At 39.8% G+C, this 19853-nt stretch overlaps 1 protein-coding gene across 4 annotated transcripts in view; it reads left to right on the top strand.

The window, feature by feature from the left end:
• Positions 1 to 19853, top strand: part of SEMA5B (semaphorin 5B) — a 3270261-nt gene that overhangs the window by 1528722 nt on the left and 1721686 nt on the right. The window lies entirely within an intron of this gene.

Below are 19853 nucleotides of genomic sequence, written 5' to 3'. Positions count from 1 at the left end.
AAATATATTTATATACTACATGTGGGCATAATACACACACACACACACACACACATCAGATATAGATATACACACACAAAATTGTGTGGCATATCTTGTGAATATTGTTTGATGGTACTGTTTGTACCTCACAGCAACAGCTTATTTAGTTCAATTGTCAATCTGTTGTGCCTTCTGTGTGGAGTCTGCATGTCATCCCTGTGTTCACATGGATTTTCTCCAGGTGCTTTGCTTTCCTCCCACATTCGAAAGACATGCAGTAGATGGATTGAGCTTACTAAACTGGCCATAGACGTGAGGACGTGTGTTTGTGTGTGGTATGGAAGACCAACCACAAAAGGGTCAGCCACCAAGTAGTATGAACATTGACCACTAGTATAAAAAAAAAAAGGTTAAAAGAGTTATTTTGTTGAAGGTTTTGTATTATGATTCAGTCAAATTAGTTTTCAGTCAATTGTTTACACTGATTTCTTTTTCAGTCAAATGAATATTCAATCAAATGACATAGATCCTTATGTACACGTACGTGTGTGTGTGTGTGTGTGTGTGTATGTGTGTGTGTGTGTGTGTGTGTGTGTGTGTGTGTGTGTGTATATATATATATATATATCAGAATAAAACTGAGTGGGGGTTGAGCAAGGTTAGGTACATTAGCATTTTAAAATATGCCTACAATAATTTAGTTTCAAGGCAATTATTGACAGGAAATTAATTTATAGATGCTTTCATTTACAGTGGATATAACAAGTGTACACACCCCTGTTAAAATGCCAGGTTTTTTTGATATAAAAAAATGAGACCACAATAAATCATTTCAAAACTTTTCCCACCTTTAATGTGATCTATAACATGTACAATTCAATTGAAAAACAAATCTGTTGGGGGAAAAATATAAAAAATAAAAAACATGCACTACACTGGTTGCATAAGTGTGCAGGCCCTTAAACTAATACTTTGTTGTGTGTGCACACCCTTAAACTAATACTTTGTTGAAGCACCTTTTGATTTAATTACAGGATTCAGTCTTCTTGGGTAGGAGTCTATCAGTATGGCGCATCCTGACTTGGCAGTATTTGCCCACTTTTCCTCGCAAAAGTGCTACAAATCTGTCATAGGTTCATAGGTTTATACTAGGCTATCTGCCCTAAGGCATTTATCCTTATATGAAAAAATACTGTGCCCATTAGTTTGTTGTGCCTCTGTCCAGCAGTGACACAGAGATGATTCGATCTCCCATCCACAGGTCTAGATTTCTCTTGAACAGAGTCAGCGAGGTGCTCTGCCTCACATGGACCGGGATTTTATTCCACAGCATAGGGAGTCTCTGAGTGATAAATCTATCCCTCCAGCACGTCCTATTTATATCCGTGCTAAGGTTTTGCTCTAGTGGTTTTGGTGGATTTGGATTTTTTGAGGTGGAGCATGTCCATTAATTCGGGTTGGACATGGCCTTGTATGTCAGGCACATGTCACCTCTGAGCAGACGGTATGTGACTGAATAGAGCTGGAGTTTCTTCAATCTGGCAGCATATGACAGATTTTGGAGTCCCTTTATCCTTTTGGTGAGGAACTTTTCAATTGCTGCAGATGTCGGGTGAGATACATCCCGAATGGGGCATTGTACTCATTGGTCTGATAAGTGAAGAGTACAGGGGAACAATGACCTCACTAGATCTGGATGTGAATCCCTTCATGATCAGGTGGGCAATGTAGAAGGTCTTTCTAACCACTTTAGCAATGTGAGTGTCAAAAGAAAGGCCACTGTCAACCTGGGTCCCCAGGTCCCTGATAACCTCTTCTGTGCTTAGTGGATTGCCACCTATATGGTAGCTTGACTGTACATTTTTTAACTTCAGGCCATGGCTCTGGCACCAGCTATCTGTTTCCGTGAGTCCCTTCTGAAGGATATCCGTGTCCGATGCACTTTCCACTCAGTTTTGTCAGCCAAAGTCCTCCCATGTTGGCCTGTACATCTGAGAAGTAGATGCCAAACAATAGGGACACCACTTGTGACACACAGCGCCAGCAACTCTAACCCTGTGGGTTCTCTCCTTAGTTTGCAACCCATCTTGTGACATATGGGTTTACATTTAAGCTGGTGGGTATTGTGTCGAAGCCTTTGCAAGGTCAAGGTAGGCTGTATGGACTGCCTTTCCCTCATCAATGGCCTTGGTGACTGTTTTGAAGAAGTCAACCAAGTTCAAAAGGCATGGTCTTCCCTTGACAAAGCCAAACTGGGTCAGGGCCAATGTCTACAAGTCCCCTATATCTTTGTTTATGAGCACCATTATGATCCTCTCCTCAGCTTTGCAGACTAGACTTGTTAAGCTTATGGGTGGTAATTACCAGGGTCCGTGAGGCGCGCTTTGTGTAGTGGGACAACAGTTGCCGTATCCTGTGGTAAGGTTGAGATTAAACAGCTGCCTTATGTGCGGTTTAATTCCTCATTTAGCTCTCCCATTGATGCTGTGTTTTTAGCTTTAGAGAGAGCAGCATTTGAGATGTCGGAGGCTACACGATAGTTATCTCTCCTTTAGGGGGGAGAGGGGGGTGAAGTTTGCACTGAACCTGTCTGCCAGTATGTTGGCAATGTCTGTGGGTTCAGTGATTTTTGTATCATTTTGAACTAATTCTGAGCATATCTGGGAGTTTCCACCCAGGTTCCTAACATAGCTGAAAAAGGCCTTATGATTGTCCTTTGAATCCATGGCAATTTTTCTCTCAAAATTGGCCTTAGTTGATTTTATGAGTGCTCGTATTTTTTTACTAATAATGATCAGGTTGCGAGGGCATCTGTTGTGCACAGCCCTCTTCAGGTCACCCCACAGATTTTCTATTGGATTTACGTCTGGCTGGGCCATTTCAAAACTTTAATTTTCTTCAGGCTGCGTTCTACACGAACTACAGAACAAACTGGCACCCCACCTAAGTACCATGTTCAATCATAGCCTCACCTCAGGCTTTGTGCCTGCTGAATGGCGCACAGCGACGGTTATCCCACTCCACATTGGGGGAGCCACCACGGACCCTGGGAACTACCACCCCATTAGCCTGACGAGCCTGGTCTGTGAGGCCATGGAACATATCATCATGGAACTTATAAACAAAGACATTGGTAATCTCCAAACTCTGGACCCCACCCAGTTCAGGTTTGTAAAAGGCAGATCATGTCTCCCAAACCTGATAGACTTCTTTGAAACAGTCACCAAAGCCATAGACAAGGGTAAGGTGATTCACACAGCCTATCTAGATCCTGCCAAGGCTTTCAACACCATCCCCCACTCTGGAATTATAAACTCGCTAAACTAGGTATAAATCCCTATGTCACAAGATGGGTTGCCAACTGGCTCACTGACAGAACCCACACTGTGAAAGTAGCAGGCTCCAAATCCGACTTCAGACCAGTGACAACTGGAGTACCACAGGGTTCAGTCCTGGGTCCACTCCTATTTGGTATCTACTTCCCTGAAGTACAGGCTAACACAGAAGGTCTTTGGCTAATTAAGTTTTTCAGATGACTGCAAACTAGGAGCCATAATCAAAACTTCTCATGATGTGGACATCCTACAAAAGGGCCTCACTGAGACAGATGCCTGGTGTCAAAGCAATGGCCTCAAGCTCAATGCCAAAAAGTGCATCGTCATTCCCTTTGATAAAAACTGTACCCATGAACTACAACATGGGTGGTAGTATACTTAACACCGAAAGTGTGATAAGAGACCTTGGGACACAGGTGGACAGTAGTCTCTCCTTTGATAATCACATCGTCACAGTAGTCAGGAAATCCTTCTATGTGGCACACCTCATCACAAAAGGTTTCTCACCCAGAAAAAAATAGGTCATTGTTCCCCTCTACTCATCACTCACTAGACCCATTATAGAGTACAATGCCCCTTTTGGTATGTATCTCACAAGTCATCTACAACAACTGGAAAGGCCACAGAATTACCAGCCTCAAACAGATGCCCTACGCAGACCACCTCAAAAAACTCCAGCTTTACTCCGTTGCATATCGCCTACTAAGAGGTGTTTTCTGCCTAACATACAGCTATGTCAAACCCAGAGCTGTTGGACCTGCTCCACTTAAAGAAATCCCAATCCCTCTGAGCTATACGCTCTAGGGACCTAAACCTTATCACCACAATAAACAGAACATGCCAGAGGGACAAATTTCTGTCCCAAAGACTTCCCATACTCTGGAATAAACTACCTATCTATATCAAACAAAGCTCCTCATTAGCACTCTTCAAGAAAAATCTTGATGATTGGATGGAAATAGGAAATTCACCCCAGGGATCACCTCTGTGGCTCTGCCTGACAGTGGCACACGAAAATAATTTTCTTGGGTGGCAAAAACCAGGGTACCTTTTTGGCTGGGCTTGTATAGGCCCCAGGGCTGATAGCCTAGTACCTACCTATGAACCTATGGTGAAGCCATTCTTTTGTTGATTTGAATGTATGCTTACAGTCATTGCTGTGTTGAAAGCTGAAATTCCTCTTCATCTTCAGCTTTCTAGCAGATGCCTGAAGGTTTTGGGCCAAAAGAGACTGGTATTTGGAACTGTTCATGATTCCCTCCATCTTGCCTAAAGCCCCAGTTCCAGCTGAAGAAAAGCAACGCCAAAGCATGATACTTCCCACCACCATGCTTCACCGTGGGGATGGTGCTCTTTTGGTGATGCAAAGTGTTGTTTTTGCGCCAAATGTACCTTTTGCAATTGTGGCCAAAAAGTTCAGCCTTGGTCTCATCAGACCATAACACATTTTCCCACACTCTTTTGAGAGACTTGTAGTGTTTTGCAAATTTTAGCCAGACCTGGATGTTTTTCTGTGTAAGAAAAGGCTTCTGTCTTGCAACCCTACCCCATAGTCCAGACATATGGAGAATACTGGAGATTGTTGTCACACGTAGTACACAAGCAATACTTGCCAGAAATTCCCGCAGCTCCTTCAGTGTTGCAGTAAGTCTCTTGGCAGCATCCCAGACCAGTTTTCATCTGGTCTTTTCATCAATTTTGGAGGGATGTCCAGTTCTTTGTGACATCACTGTTGTCCCCTATTTTCTCCATTTTTTTATGACTGTCTTCACTGTGTTCCATGGGATATACAATGTTGTGGAAATGTTTTTGTACCCTTCTCCTGACTGATGCCTTTCAGCAGTGAGATTCCTTTGATACTTTGTAAGCTCTCTGTGAACCATGGTTTTTGCTGAAGCCGGCAACTGAGTAAATGTCAGGAAAATCCTATTAGGACAGATGAACTTTATTGGGGTTAATAAGAGTCTATTTAATTTATGGCAGGTGTGTACCCAAGATGACTGAATGCTGTAATTAAATCAAGAGGTGCTTCAACAACGTATTAGTTTATGGGTCTGTAAGCACAACAAAGTATTAGTTTAAGGGTGTGCACACACAACAAAGTATTAGGTTAAGGGTGTGCACACACAAAAAAGTATTAGTTTAATGGTGTGCACACACAAGAAAGTATTAGTTTGAGTGTGCACACTTACCCAACCAGCGTATTGTACATTTTTTATTTTTTATATTTTTCCCCTAACAGGTTTGTTTGTTTTTCAATTGAATTGTACAGGTTATAGGTTACGTTAAAGGTGGGAAAAGTTTTGAAATGACTTAGTGTGGTCTCAGTTTTTTATGTCACAAAAACCTGGCATTTTAACAGTGGTGTGCACATTTTTATATCCACTGTATAAACTATAAGTGAAAAACATTCAGAATTTTTGAGCAGGTCCTTTTAGATTGTGAGGCCCTAAACATGTAGTTTGTTTACTTTATGTCAAAATCTGACCCTGAATATGTGTATGCTGCAGCGGTCAGAAAAATGAAAAAGCAGCAAGCTGCTAAAGTAGCACAGTATACTCCACAGTTCTCCAATGTCTCATCGAATCAACAGTTTAACATCTGAATCTGAAAGTAGACGTAAGTGTATATGCCGTTAGGCAAAAGCAGCTGAGATGGCTGAAATGAGTACTATAAGGATAGCATCGACACTGATATGCAAAAAGTAAATTAAATACTTGGAGCAAACAAGTCCTAGAGCTTGGGAAAACATTGCTAACTGTGGTACTTCCATATTGTGAAGTAGGCATGGCGTACACTTGTCTTATAATAGCTAAGAGCTCAATGATCTGAAGTTATACCTTCTACTGAAATCAGAAGCTTGTGTGTTAGTGCAGTTCATTTTGTAAGTATTTGCTAAAGATGTTAAAATGCTAACACCAGTACGTACAGGTAAACTGTCCTGATGGATTTTACTATAAAGCTGCAAAATGTAAAATCAAATCAACCTGCTTTATAACATTTTCCTCTTTTTTGTTGGGGATGTTTTTGCAAATTGTTGTTTTTTAGAATAAAAAGGATGAAAGCAAATGCATTACTGAAAAAAGCTGATGCAAGGTTAGGACAATGCTGTGTGTGTGTGTGTGTGTGTGTGTGTGTGTGTGTGTGTGTGTGTGTGTGTGTGTATTTGTGTGTGACTGAATAAACATTGTTGAATCAAAAGACAAGAGTGCATAGAAGCAAATCACAAAAGCCAAGTCAGTTTCTTTATTACATATTTTAAAATGTCGGGTAAGCAATGAGGGACTGTATTTTTTATGATGATGTTAAGCACTGGTCTTGCTTACTAGAAATAAACAAGCAGAACTAAAGCTGTCATCTGAACCTCCACTTTTGGCATATATTATAATACTGCCAGATTAAGCGGTTAATACTAAGAATGATTTCATTCATTCTTTATTTCTTCCTCTGATTACCTACTTAATCCATTTCAAAGTCATGGGACAGTGAAGCATTTTCTAGTTGTGAGTAGGTGCAAGGTAGAAAAATAACCAAAGGTAGGGTGCCAGTCAGGCACAGGATGGGAAAGCGTGCACACACACACACACACACACACACACACACACACACACACACACACACACACGTATATGAATGAACATTTTGGAGAATTGCCATGTTACTAGTTGTATGTCTTTGGAAGATGTGGGAGAAAATTGCGGAACCCTTGAAAAACCCAGATGAACATGGGAAAGACATATATACTCTGCACAGAAGGTATCCCATCCAGAAAGAAGACTGAAGACACAACTGCTATAAGGCACGAATGCTAATCTCTGAATTGCTTTTCCACCCTTTCTGGTTTTAGCACACTGATATGAAAGACAAAGGAACAAAATATGCTTTATGACTAAGGACAATAAAGTGCAAACACTGGACGTGAACACGCTCTGAACAATCAAGGGTAGTGTGATCACTCACTAAGTCATTCACTGTTCATTCTCTAGTTACCTGTTTTATCTACTTCAGGATATGGGGGTACCTTTACTACAGCCAAGTATTTAGTGGTCACAGAGCAGATTTTCTGGATAAGGCAGTTGCGTATTGAGGGATATGTGCACACACACACACACACACACACACACACACACACACACACACACACACACACACACACTTTTTCTCACATGACACGGACACCAATGGACACTGTTGATGGAAACCAATTCATTTATGACTTGTTTCTGGGATGTAGTAGGAAACCAAATTACACAGCAAATACCCAGATTTAGACAGGGAGGACGTGCAGCCTTCATACATAAGGCTACCCAAATGAGAACTAAACTGGAGAACCAAGAGATGCGAGGAGGCAGTGTGAACATGACAGACAGATAGATAGATAGATACAAAAGCATAGAAATTACAGTCATGAGATATAGACAGAATGCATCGGTTGCCTTTATGTGTATACCAAAGATATGTATGGACATAATATAAGGAAATGTTATCACTATATCAGACAATAAATTCACTCATTTCTTCATGAACCTGCTTCTCTTACAGAGTCTGGAAATTAACATCAGACAGCAGACCTAAATCTATTTAAAAATTTTGTAAACCTATCTAGATTATTGTTTTACTGTGCATCACACAGCAGTGGTTTATTTTGTTCCTTGTCATCATAGCTGACCGTACTCATCAAAATGACCAATCACTATGTCGTTATATTCCCTTTTATGGCACCTAGTAATAATGTGATCTCACAGTGGTTATGATTACTGTTTGTGAAAGTTCAATCTAGTGATTTTTTTTTCTGTTTTTAGGCGTGTTTGTTCTTGGTAGTCACTGCAGACTCAGCATTTACTGTCTTTGTGTTTTCTTACAAGGCATTTACAGTTATGCAGTTGCATCTTCTCTTTGACTTCTGCATCTGTGTGCATTTTTCATTTCCCACACCCACAGTAATGTGCACATTAGAAAGACTGCTTAACAATTCTTGTGTGTAACCCACTGACAGCAACAGCTTTAGAAACATATGTCTAGGTGACCAGCTTATCATAAAAAGGGCAATCGATAAATGCACAAAAGTGTGTGCGTGTTGCATGTATATTATCCTCAGTTTTAATGCACGTGGTAGCAGCCAAACGTATATTAGTTCTGTATGACATAATGTATAAAAGATGCATAGACAACGAAGTGACAACACAAGGACAAAAATAGATCGCTGTATATTGCATATTTGTCATTTTTGTTTAGCTGATTTTTTGGTACTTACGTATTATCGCAACCACGCTTTCTCGCCGGCCCGTTGTTGTTATTATGTACACTGCCTAATGGCGGAATAATCCTCAAAACAAAAACTGTCGTTGGTGCCAAAGAAGGGAAATAAGCGAGCAGGCAGTTTGATATGAATATCTTCATATACATTATATTTGGTTGTTAGACTTGTGTTACGATTAGGGAAATTAAGCAGAAACTATGAGAGAATGTAATATCCAAAATAAACATTGAACTTCCTTGTTAACTGTATCTGTTATCAGTATTCCTTTTATTGTAGAATTTGGTGAAGACTAAAAAGGAGCTAACTTTTTACAAACTGTTGTCCTTCGCTTTTCCTTTTATTGTAGAATTTGGTGAAGACTAAAAAGGAGCTAACTTTTTACAAACTGTTGTCCTTCGCTTTTCCTTTTATTGTAGAATTTGATGAAGACTAAAAAGGAGCTAACTTTTTACAAACTGCTGTTCTTCGCTTTAACCATCTACAATATATATCGTAAGATGACTTTCCCATAGTAAGGCAAATTGCTTTTTCTATCTGCTAGGACTGAAATATTATGTCAGATAATGAAGATATCCACAGTAATTCATGGGACTTTATCTCTACCCATCAGTAATGCTAGTCCAAAAAAAGCCCCCAAAAATTCAAGGCTAGTTTGTTCAACGCACCAGCAACTGTACACCCCTTTTTGCAACCTCTTACTAGTCCTTCCGCACCATGACAGCTGGAGCATGAAAGAAAATAACTACCTTTTTACACTTTTCCCAACTTAGACTGATCAAATCTCCTGCAAAATAATGCAGAGTCCAATGTCATTTAAATAAATATTGTTGTAGCGACAGTATCTGTCAGACAATCCTACTTACTACTGTTAAATCAAGTGCAAGACAACAATGACGACTTTCTGAAAAATACAACTACCATGCTGGTGAAAATGCGTGGCTGTGAATACACAAATAACAGCATGGGGAGAATGCGTGGTTGCTATAACACACAAGTACCGATTTTTTCTTTACATATCATGTTTGACCATGGAGTTTCCCCTCACCCTCATTTGATTGTCTCTCTTTTTTTAAAGAGGTATATGTGCACAAGGAAGTCACCTGCTTAGTTGCACAGTATGTAGATGAAATATGAAATTCTTTTCTCATTAAGGCTACTTATTTTTTTTGTGAAACATTTTTTGAAACTGTACATAGTGAAAAAGGGAAGGAGATAGTATAGCATAGTACAGAGATTAAGGTACAAGGCTGTGAATTAGGGACTTGGGTTTGAGTCCTTTCAGCTCCACTTACAGATTGTGCAGCAATCAGCAGGTTATTTAACTTTGTACTTTTAGATGTATCCTGCAAAACGAAACAAGTATTTTGTGGGACTGGGTTATTTAACTTACTTGTACTCTTAGATCTGTCCTGCAAAATGAAACAAGTATTTTGTAGGACTGTCTATCAGAACTCAATAATTTTGTAACATTGCTTCTGTTTTGATGTCAATAACACTTAGTGTGGGCCTAATATGACCATCACTGGGTATCTGTGCTATTAGACCTACATTTGTAATCTTGTTGTAGGAGGGAGATAACATCTTTTCATTTCCTTTTGCCTTTTTTACCCCTCTGTAATTTATCTGGCAGTGACTGGCACATTTTTTTTGTTTTTTTGCATAGGACAGCTCTTCATAACTGCTCCCTTTCTTAACTGTGATGTGAATCAGAGTGGAATTGGTATGTTTCATGTAGAGGGGTGGTAGGTTGTTGATGAAGCCTTTCGCCAGGAAGTAGCTAGAGAAATCTGCGTACTGTTGAGGAGCAAAACAAATAAAAAGTGCTGTTCCAATCTACTTTATTTAAATCAGACCAACACATTTTTCATTTTCATTTAACAAAACAGCAAAAGTTGTTTAAATGATCGAAGAGCAATACAGCTAAATGCTGCTACTGAATGAATCCCAGTGGTATGTAGCAATACTCCAAAAGACCCCTGGGTTGTGCCACTTTCAATGGAGTAGTTTCATTGAATTGCCCTTTTCACTGACATTGCTTTTGATATAAAGGCTGTGAATTTTGTAGTGTTTCAGCCAGCTCTGTTTGCATAGAATTATAAAGCCCTAACTATATCTCAGATGGCCCAAGTTTTATTATTGTTTCAGACATTTGCTGGATCTGTTGTGGAAAGATGGGTGTCCCCAACTTGGGAGAGAAGTGAAGTAGATCAGGAATGTCCAGTGCCACATCCATTGGAAGATGGGTGATGATGATACAAAAGATGGCCCAGTGTCAGGCATTCAGCCACCAAGTTACTTCTACAGTAGCTTTCATCACAAGTGGTGGGAGCAAGCACTTGTACAGGGGAGAGCATTATGGTGATGCAGGTTACCTGTCACTCCTCCCAGGGAAGGAGTCAGAGCCATATGCCCTCATTGCTGAGATGCTGTCAGGAGTACAAACTACTCTTGTAGCTGCCTGCATGGAAGAACTTATGATATTACCAGAGAACCCAGAGTAGGCTAGTGACGGAAGGAAAATATCATGGTATGAACATTGTCACCCTCTTTAAGTCCAAAAAGACAGCATCAGCAATAAGCCCATGTTCCATTTTACTCAGTATTAGATTGACTAAGGAATACATTGCAGTGACAGTGCTGTACTTTAGAAGAAAGTCATGTTGCTTCTCAATAAGGATGTTAAATGTGTTTATATATTCAAGTATGTAGTATTTTAGCTAGTGGGCAAATGTTTGCTATTGGATAATCTTTTTTTCAGAAGATATGAAATGGCCTGATTGGGGCATATTTAAAATTGTTGGGTACAGAACCAGTCAAAAGCGTGGGATTAAAAGTATAACCCAAAAGATTATTAAATAAAATTACCTCACAATTTCCCTAGGGTTTATTTGTTTGCATTTATTTTATTTTGTTTACCAAGGTAGAGCACTGATCAAATTTGACCATTTGAAGGCTCCACCTGGGTTAAATATATAGTAACAATAGTAAAGTAATATTAAAAGTATGACTGAATTATACAGTATAGTGAAATAACATAGCATAGATGCAAAAATGTATACACATATTTACAAGAAGGATTAAAAAGAAGTAGGCTCAGGAATATACAAGGCATAATACAGGTGTAATAAATGAGTTAAATATGGTCCAACCAAAAGAATGGACATAATATAATTTAAATTTAAGCGGCGAGGAGAGTAGAAATTTTGGAATATTCAGAGATGCATTAGAAACACTAATAACAATCGAAGTGGATATTCCGTATATAGTAAGGAAAGGATAGGGGAGATAGGGACATAATGGGTGTGGATTTATATACTGGGGAGGTTTGTAGATTAAGCAGCCAGGATTTTCTGGGCTGAATGTAGTAGTATGACCATGGGAGTCAGGTAACATGGCCTGTGTTCCGACATGTACACGTATATTGTTTCGTTAAATATTGTCTGAACTGAGGTTTGAACTGTTTGGAGTCTGCTAAGATCAGTTGGTAATGATTGCCATGTTATAGGGTTAAAAGCAACAAAAATGTGGTCTCTGGAATTAAGTTATTAGGATGGAGTAATGACAGTATGGCCATTAGAGGATTGACTTCTTAGGTTGCAGTATGGGTTGGATATATTTCATCTCATAGTTGGGGGCAGGGTGTGTCTTGGTGTAGGAGTATGAAGAGAAGTGAGCCAAGAAGGAGATTGCCTGTGCCTTGAATGAGTATCTAATGTGCCTTTTCCAGGGTATTGCATTGATAACGTTGAGGGGAGTGTTGGTGATGAAATGGCAGATTTTATTGGAAAGAGATTGTAAGGAGGCAGTGTTGTTTTGTAAGGCAGTTGTGAATATAGGTGGGCCATATCTAGTTGTGCAAACAGGACAACTTTACCTGAGGCTGCTTTAGCAAGTTATGTGGAGAAATGAGATATCTTCTGGGCCCAGAATAGGAGATAGTTGACTTTCAATCTGACTTTCTGAAACTGGTTTTGGAAGTTGAGTAATTGGTCAAGCTAAATGGCAAGATATCTAAATGATGTGGGGGGATTCAGTTAGGTTGTTGCCTAGGTTTTTGATTTGGAGGGGTCTATCTGCTTTAGTAAGTATTTTCTGTGTGTCAGACATTGTGAACTTTTTAAGGTTGAGGAGTGTTTTTTATAGCAAAGCCAATTATTTCATTGTAGAAGGTTAGCATGAAGTTGATTTTGGATGACATGAGAAGAGTTCCATCTAGAGGTAACCATGTCATCAGCATAAAGGAGGAGTTACAGGGGAGTTAAAACAAGTAACAGTTTAGTTATAAAAATGGAAATTAGCATTGATACAAGACTTCATCCATGAGAACCTCTGAAATAGCAAATCTGTGAACCATTGGGTAGATTCAGAGCTTAAAATGATATCATATAAACTTAGAATGAAGTGTTCAACCAAGTTAAAGGCCCAGGTAAGGTCAGTGAATACTGCCCTAGTGAGGTTACTTTTATACATGTTAGTAACGATTCCAGTGAATGTCCAGAGAATAGTTGTGGTACTTCTACCTGCCCAAAAGCCGTGCCGTCTCCGAAAAAGGGTTATAGTTGTAATTTGTGTTTTAAAAAAGTCTGAACATGTTAAAATAGAAGGGTGAACAAGAAATTAGTTTGTGCAGTGCGGTGCTTGTATTGTAAGATTAGTAATATTGAACGTGTAGTCAGAGGAGTAGAGATTAAATGTTTGATGGCTTCAATCCTGTGACTGCCTAGCTTGATATCATGTGAGGATATAGGAAACGGCTTTGTTGAACCTAGCTTTTTTATGGTTTTTCAAAAGGATCTAGACATTTTGAATCTTTCTGCTGTGCTAGGGTCATTACATATATTTGTAGTAATTCTAATATTGATTTTGGGCTGATAGTAAGCATAGAGTTTGTTATGGTAAGACAGCTGTCTTTCCATTCTTTCAAAGCTCTGTCATGGTTCTTTAATCTATCATAGTTCTTTATTTTTTTAAGTTGGTGCTAATCCAAAAAGCTTTGTTTCATGTTGCCCCTTATTTTGCTAATCAGTATACTGTATCTTGTATGCAAGAGAACAAATTGCAGAATATAATGGGTGACTTTAATTACCCCACTAAAGTAATGTCTTTCAGCTTTTCCTGGTTTGGGGTCGCCACAGGGGAATGCTGGTCCACTTATGATTGGCAGTAGATTTTTACGGTGCCAGCCCGACACCCAACTTTCAGGCACACCCATTCATGCACGCACCTACCTGCATGTCTTTAAATGTCACTCAACCATGGGGAGGACATGCAGACTCCACACAGAAGGCGCTCCAGCCGAGAATCAAACCGGAGAACCTCTTGCTATGAGGCGACAATGCTAACCACTGCACCACTGCGGCCTCTAACTGGAAATCCTATATGACATCAAGCATACATGCACAGAGATTCCTGGATTTTCTAAACACAAACTCCCTGGACCTGATAGCTAATATGCCAACCAGGGGTACAGCCATACAGGATCTGGTTCTCACTAATATGGGAGAGTGCTGCACACCCCCTACTGTAATGGCTTCCCTGGTAAGCTGAGACTATAAAATGGTCCCCTTTGAAGTAAAAATAAAACCTGGTCCCCCAGCTAAAACGGAAATATTCAGGAACTATTCTAAGGCTAACCTCTTGCTAGTAAGTGAGAACCTGGCAAAATTTCAAGCCCCTATAAACTCTGAGAACACTTTTGCCTATGCAAAACTGTTCACAGAAACCCTGTACAAGCATGTTAATAGCTGCATAGAGGCAGCTGTACCCACCAGGAAGAAGTACAGAAGTAACTCAAAAAACAAGCCACCCTGGTGGAATCACAAAATCAATCGGCTGTATAACAGGAGAAAGAAAATCATTGCAAAAATTAGGAGGTGCAGCTACCATCAGGATAAAAATACTCTCATTAAACTAAACAAACAACTCAGAGAGCAAATAAAATCTAAAAAAGCCAAATTTGAGGTAAGTTTGGCCTCGCAAGCCAAGATCAACCACAAAGCATTCTTTAGCTATGTCCATATCCTCAAAGGCAATGCACAATTGTGTGCAGAGCTCATTGTAAATGGAGCTGCCTATACTGAGCCAGAAGATATAGCAAACCTCCTGGCTAATAAATTCAGCTCCAACTTTACTCCTCTCTCCCCTTCAACCTTCCCTCAGGAAATATCATCAAATGTAACTCCTCCTACTATCACTAGGGAACAGGTCCTTAATTCTCTCACTAAGACCAGGAACACTGCATCAATGGGTCCAGACAATATCACAGGATGCCTTCTAAATAGCATGAAACATGACCTCTCAGGGCCTCTGGAATTACTATTTAACTGTAGCCTCCAAACAGGCTTCATGTTTCATGAATGGAGAAAGGCAACAGTCAACCCGCTGCACAAAGGAGGCCCATCTACAGACCCTGGAAAGTACAGACCCATAAGTCTCACTAGTCTTGTATGTAAAGCCATGGAAAGAATTATCATGGAGATGATCAACAGATATAGCAAACTTCCAGACACTGGACCCAACCCAGTTTGGTTTCGTCATGGGCAGATCGTTCCTACTCAGCCTGGTGGACTTCTTTGAGAAGGTCACCAAAGCAATGGATGAGGGCAAAATCATTCACACTGCCTACCTTGACCTGGCCAAGGCATTTGACACTACCTCACTCAGGCATTGTTGATAAACTCAAGACATTAGGTACAAACCCATATGTCACCCAGTGGATATCCAACTGGTTTACAGACAGGACCCAGGAAGTTATAACTGGGGAGTCAACCTCTACAAAGAGGCCAGTTACAAGTGGAAGTGGAGTCCCTCACGGATCAGTCCTTGGACTGCTCCTTTTTGGCATTTACTTCTCAGATTTCAAGGCCAATGTCAGTGGTCAATGGCTGAGTAAATTTGCAGATGATTGCAAATTAGGAGCTGACATTGAATCTCACACTGACACAAATGTCCTCCAGGAGGGGATGACACAGACAAATAACTGGTATAAGAGCCATGGAATAAAACTAAATGCCAAGAAATGCATAATAGTATCCTTTGGGAAGTCATTCATCCCTGGTAACTATCATATTGACAACACACCCCTTAGAATTGACCCAGTAGTCAGGGACTTAGGGACACACACAGATAGTAATCTAGCCTTTGATCATCACGTGTCTACAATGGTGAGGAAATCATTCTATGTTGCACAACTTATAAACAAAGGTATGGCATCTAAGTCCAAAAAAGTCATTGTTCCATGGTATTCGGCATTCATCAGATCTATCATTGAGTACAATGCCACCTTTGGTATGTACCTAACCAGGCATATCCAACAACTGGAATGTCTGCTGAGGTTCCTCACTAAAAGAATACAGGGCATAAGTAAAATATTTTATGCAGACCACCTCAAGGCCCTATCCCTGTATTCTGTCTCCTACAGGCTTTTGAGGGGAGAGCTATGCCTGGCATACAGGGCATTGTCAGACCCCACTCTGATGGACCTCCTGCATATCCACAAAACAAACAGTACCAGAATTACCCATTCTAAAGACTTCAACTTTGCCTGTGATATAAATAGGACCTGCTGGAGAGATAGGTATGTATCGAGATAGGTATGTATCCCAGAGACTACCCAGTCTATGGATCAGGCTCCCCATCCATGTGAAGCAGTGTTCCTCTCTAATCCAATTCAAGTGCAACTTGGACAATTGGATGGGAAACCAGAAATTCATCCCTGGTTTGGCACCTATGTCTTTGATGCAAACAGGTAACCTGTATATGGTTCATCTCCCAGGCCCATGCTTACACTTATCAAGGGTATTAAAACTTGCCAGAGATTTGGAATGCATGGCTAGGCTTAAAAAGGCTCTTGTGGTCATTAGCCTAGTAAACACCTATGAATGTATGAACCTATAAGAGAGCAGACATATTAACTGAAAGCAAAGTCATTGGCAACCTTCAAACACTGGACCCCACGCAGTTTGGGTTTGTGAAGGGCCGATCTTGTCTCTTGAACCTGATTGACTTCTTCAAATTAGTCTGCAGAGCCATGGACAAGGGTAAGGTGGTCCACACAGCCTATCTGGACCTCACCAAGACCTTCGATACCATCCCCCACTCTGGAATCATAGATAAACTTACTAAGCTGGGCATTAATCCCTATGTCACTCAATGGGTTGCCAACTGGCTTACTGACAAAACCCACAGCTCCAAACAAGTGACAAGTGGAGTACCTCAGGGTTCAGTCCTGGGACCGCTCTTCTTCTCTGAAGTACAGGCCAACACTAAGGGACTCTGGCTAACAAAGTTCGCAGATGACTGCAAACTGGGAGCCATTATTGAATCCCCAAATAATGTTGATATTCTACAAAAGGGCCTTACAAAAACAGATGCTTGATGCCAGAGCCATGGGCTCAAGCTCAATGCCAAGAAATGTATAGTTATCCCTTTTGGGAAACAACATGTACCCGTGAATTACTACATAGGTGGCAGTACACTAAACACTGAAAGTGTGTTAAGAGACTTTGGGACACAGATGGACAGTGGTCTCACTTTCGATAACCACATTGCCACAACAGTCAGGAAATCATTCTATGTGGCACACCTCATCACTAAGGGCTTTTCATCTAGAAAAAACAAGGTCATTGTCCCACTGTACTCATTCCTCATTAGACCCATTATAGAATGCAACGCCCTGTTTGGTATGTACCTCACAAGACATCTGCAACAAGTAGAAAGGCTGCAGAAATACCTCACTAAAAGAATCACAGGCCTAAAGCAGATGCCCTATGCTGACCATCTTAAAAAACTCCAACTATACTCTGTCGCATATCGTCTACTCAGAGGTGATCTCTGCTAAACATACAAGGCCATGTCAAACCCAGAGCTGTTGGACATGCTACATTTAAAGAAATCCCAATCCCTCAGAGATGCACGCTCCAGGGATCTAAACCTAGTCATCACAATGAACAAAACATGCTGGAATGATAGGTTCCTGACCCAGAGACTCCCCAGACTCTGGAATAGACTGCCCATGCATGTCAAGCAGAGCACCTCTTTGGCCCTCTTCAAAGGAACCCTGATGACTGGATGGGAGATAGGAAATTCACCCCAGGGATTGCCCTTCTAGACAGGGATCCAGGGAAGTAAATACTGTGGGATGAAATAGCCAGGGAATTGTTATGGCTAGGCTTTTATAGGCCGTAGGGCCGATAGCTTAGTACCAACCTATGAAGCTTTGAACCTATGAACCTATACTCATTGAATATACTGTTTTGTCATGCTTGTTTTACTTTTCAAAAATAGTATGTCCCAGAAGATTTTTCTTAGGGTGTGTGCAGCTCCAGTCAAAACTTTGGGTCTATCTCTTTATTGGGGAGCAGATGTGATGAGTTTGTCTTGGACGAATATGACAACACAAAGATACAGACATATCAGTTGGGGGATATTTTTCATTACAGGGAACCTAAGAGTCTGTAAATTCAAGCTCAGCTAGTAGAGTCAAATCACAGGAGTCAATTGTACCTAGTGTATAGTGTTACAGTTGTAGTTTTAGGAGTTTTTAGAGATTGTAATGAAAAAATAGAAGAGTGGTCACTCATTGAATTTGGAAGAACTTCAGCAAAATGTAATCTGCTGAGGTAGTTAGTAAGATTTATTTCTAAGAGTGACCACTTTCCTCTTTGTAGGCTGGTTCTTGATCTGTTTGGGCTAGGTTATGAAGGATGAAAATCCTGTTTAATGTTCTTCTGTATTAAGAATTCTAGTTCATGTTGTGGCTACCTAGTCTGATAAGCTTGCTTTTACTAGTCTGCTTTAAGATATGATACTCATACATTTTAAAGTGTTTTGAGCAGGGGTGTAGCTAGGATTTTCAAATTTGTAAAGTTGCTAGAATAACAGGATTTTTACAGCACAAACACTAGAGACATCTGCTAACAAACTTGGCATAAAAAACTTCTGCCCTTTTGAAACTCATTCATTGAAACAACATTAAAAAAACCATTCAAAGAAAAAAATATTTTTTACGTGGCAGATAAAAATTAATTCTGGGCTGCTTTTAAAATAATCTTAGGCCCATATACATACATGCATGTGTGCTCTTTTGACACACCTTCCTATGCTTTTTGAATTTTTTTCCACAAAAACATGAAACAAACTGCCCAATTCAGAACATTTCCATCATAAAAAAGTCTAGTCACTTTTTTTCCAGTGAGTTTAAATAATATAAATAATATGTAGTATCTCTGAAGTAGTAAAAAAAATTCTAAAAAATAAATAATTAAATAAGAGGTTGCTAATGAGAGAGTTGTTGCTATTTATATTTCATGACTTCACTGAAAAATAAAATGAAAAAATAAATAAATTGCCTAAATTAATTAAATTATTACTAAAATATAAAGCAAATAATAAGAAATGATGCAATAGATGGCAAATAAGGGCTAGTAATTAATCTTAGTAGTCAGCATTCACCTCAGTACAGCAAGCAGCATTTATGGGAGTAGAACCAAGTACCCAAAGCAAGTAAGCAAGTACACAGAATTTTTGTGCTGCTAGCAATGTGAATGAGCTAAGCACTTAGCACTAAACTCCTCTCCCCTGCAGCTCTCAGCTCCTTGTAAAATCTCTACTACATCTCAACTATCTCAAAGCTAAATCAAGAAGAAGTCTCAAAAAAACAAGTAGGGGTGGAAAAAGAAAAACAGAAACAGGGACACAAACAAAAACAACATTATAATAATCTATAAGAAACTAATAAATGCTGTGCAAACGTGGCATCTTACTGCCATAGTCACTGCAAGGTATGTGCATGCCAAATCAAATAAACAGAATACTGCTTTGTGAAAGCCAATTTATAAAAGGCTTCAATGAAACTTAAGCTCCGTAAATGGTCACCATCAATTCTCACCATAGCTGTCAAAAGCTGTCAACAAAAAACCAGTGAACAAACCCAGTAATGAGGAATACAGCCCAGTGGCATAAAAACTGGACATAGTCAGTGAATTCAGTTCAGTCCAAAAAAACAACAATAATAACAAAAACCTCACAAAAACAAAATAATACAAAATACAGTCCCAAAATAAAAAGGAAAAATATAAAATAATTTAAAACTAAAAAATTGCTATAAAAATTATTGTTATATTTATAGCACAAACTAAGGCACAAACACAGGGACTCACACAGGATAGGACACAGAGAGAGGCACCAGCTGGGCACACAGCACCATCAAATATGTAAGGAAGTAAACATTCCAGCTGTGCTGAAGTAAACATTTCAAATGAAGGTCAAATTGAATC

The sequence above is a fragment of the Protopterus annectens genome, chromosome 2.part1, assembly GCF_019279795.1.
Source record: "Protopterus annectens isolate FY-2018-M chromosome 2.part1, PAN1.0, whole genome shotgun sequence".
NCBI lineage: Eukaryota > Metazoa > Chordata > Ceratodontiformes > Protopteridae > Protopterus > Protopterus annectens.
The sequence above is the reverse complement of the archived record's forward strand: the minus strand, read 5'-3'. Positions and strand labels throughout refer to the sequence as shown.